Source organism: Aquarana catesbeiana, linkage group LG12, assembly GCF_042186555.1.
Source record: "Aquarana catesbeiana isolate 2022-GZ linkage group LG12, ASM4218655v1, whole genome shotgun sequence".
Lineage (NCBI taxonomy): Eukaryota > Metazoa > Chordata > Amphibia > Anura > Ranidae > Aquarana > Aquarana catesbeiana.
Window position 1 is genome coordinate 25,242,965 of NC_133335.1, and position 2,968 is coordinate 25,245,932.

Consider the following 2,968-nt stretch of genomic DNA (forward strand, 5'->3'; position numbering starts at 1 on the left):
TGGTGTTTTGGTAATTTCTTGGTATTGTTATTAAGTTATCCTTCAGATGTGTAGCGGGAAGGGGGGGTGTGTTTGGCAGTTGTATCAAGGGTCACCTGCCCCAACACAACCCATTAAAATAGGGGCCACACCACAACTACATGAAATGCGATTGTGGTGGCGTGGCATTTCTTAGGTCACCTCCTGATGTTCTGTTTTCACCCTCTCACATCGTCACCACATGTCAAATGCCTCTGAAAAGCATTCCACAACTGTATTGCTTTTCAGAAGCGGAAGGGGCTGCCGCATGTATCGCAGTAGGATGAGGAATAGTGCCCCATCATTGGTGTCATTGGGAGGAATAGTGCCCCAAGGGTTGGATGAAGACAAGCAAAGGGCCGAAGTTATGAGATCACTGATGGCACTTTCTGGGATTTGCTGGAATACATTCCTTGTAGAAAGCATCTAATACCACCTGGACACGGGGCAAGTGAGGCTCCCAGTCTGTCCATATAACCTCCAGATACACTGCTGTATACGGCTGGTGGGGTCTTGGGGTTCCGTCCATGATCCTCTGAGATGTCAGGGGGCTTTTTGTAAACTTATGCCCCTTTCACACTGAGGCGCTTCTAAACTGCCAGTAAAACACTGAGCGCTTTTGAAAAGATTTCCATTCATTTCAAAGGAGAGGGGCTTTTTTTTTACCGCCCTGCCCCGTGTGAAAGCATTCATTGATTTTAATGGAAATAGGTTTTTGTGAGCTTTTCAGGTGCTTTTTTTTTTTTTTTTTTTTTTTTTAGCATGAAAGCGCCTGAAAAGTGCTTCAGTGTGAAAAAGGGGTCTAAGACTTATTTTAATATGGTTAACGCCCCCTCGGTGGTCACAAATTCCATTTTTTCCTTGGTGCTGTTAGTGAAGGGGATTTGCCGATATCCTTTTGTCAGGTCTAAAGTGGTCAGATAACGGGGCCGTCCCAGGTCTGTGTGTGAGCTCCTCTACCCGGGCCATGGGGGGAGGGGGGGAGGTAGGTGTCACATTTTCTCAATAAATTAAGTCATTGCAAAACCTCCAACTACTACTAGGTTTTGGTGACTAAAATAATGGGACGGGACCGATCCCTACTGGACTCTTCAGTGACGTCTGGCTCCAGCATCCTCATCAGCGATCTGTCCTTTCCTCAGGAATCCGGGACGGGTTGGGAAATATGACCCATCTATAGAGCCCACCAAACTGTCTACCGATTATAGAAAATTGATCGATGTGACGTGTGATCATTACATCCGATGTTCATAAACAATCTGATTGCAGTGAAATAAATTGTCCAATTCCTTATCAATAGAATCCCACAAATCAAGTCTACCATATGATGTCACTTATGTCCACCAGAGGAGAACAACTTTTCTTGGGGGAGGATCGGAGCCTCAACTCTAGACTCTGATATCACCAGGGGGCCGTACATAAAAATGTGTGAATATTCCGTCTAAGAGACACAACAGGATATGGTCAGAGACTGCAGACATGATAATATATTGCTATAACAGGGTAATAGGGGAACACAGACTGGTATCAGCATGCTGTGCAGCAGGGATGTACAAAGCGCTCCACAACACTCTTCTTATAGTCCCCTAAGGACGGCTTCCTCCATGCAGCGCTCTCTGTGCCTTTCACAATACATCCGGTCAGAGCTCTTATCCAAGCAAACCCTATGAGGTGGGGGGGAGTCCTTTTCTATTTTAGAATCAGTAATATACAGGAGGTGAGTCCACCAGCTAATTGGTGGGAGTGGTCTCCTGTGCGGGATGACATCAGCATCTAAAAGCCCCACCCAGCGCATTTCATCTTTAACCGCTTGCCGCCCGCCCACCATCAAATGACGGCGGGGCGGCTCTCGTTCTGGGACGGCGTCCCAGAGGGGCCGTGCCGTGTTGCTAGGACACGGCGCGACCCAGATCTCTGTATAGAGCTGCTCCCATGGCTCTTTAACCATGTGATCGGCTGTATCCAATCACAGCCAGTCTCATGTAAACACGGAGATGCCGGTAACTGGCTCTCCTCGCCTCACACTGACAGAGTGTGTGGCAAGGAGAGACGATCAGCAGCATCTCCACGCAGGGGTACATCTAGGAATGTAATCAGTGCCCTGATTAGAATATAGCAATACAGTGTCACTGATCAGTGCCCACCACAACCACCAATCAGTGCCCATTAGCGATGCAGTGCTGGCAATCAGTGCAGCCCCTCACTGCTGTCGATCAATGCCCATCAGTACCACCTATCCGTTGCCGCCTATCAGTGCCCACCAGTGCTGCCTATCAGTGTGGGATATTAGTGCCACCTCATCAATGCCAACCAGTTCAGCCTATTGGTGAAGGCGAAAAATTACTTAGTTACAAAATTTACTGACAGAAAAAAAGTGAAAAACTTTTTTTTTTTTTATTTTGGTCCTTTTTTTTTTTTGTAAAAAATAAAAAACCCAGCAGTGATTAAATACCACCAAAAAAGCTCTATTGTGAAGAAAATGATAAAAAATGTGTTTGGGTACAGTGTAGCACGACCGCGCAATTGTCATTCAAAGTGCGACAGCGCTAAAAATGTATTCTTATATTTATTATTATTAAAAATGGCCTGGGCAGGAAGGGGGTGTAAGTGCCTGTTAGGCAAGTGTTTAAGGAAGTGTAGGTTCCATTCATAACCATGATAGAAGGGATGACTATAATAACTATGACATGGACACACCGGCTGTCTTCCAGCGCTGTGCCGCTCCTACAAAGGTAGCGACCTCTCACCCGTCCCATCTGTCCTCTTTTAAATGCACCATGTGGACTCTCAGACCTCTGTTGTGATCCACTGCCAGTCTTCATCTCCCGTCGCCTATATTTCACTTCAGAATCACCCATTCTGGATTGTGATCATGCAGCTTATCACCTGTGGGGGGTGTAGTGGTTTCAGCCTGTCACCTGGGGGGGGGGGGGTGCAGCTTATACCCTGT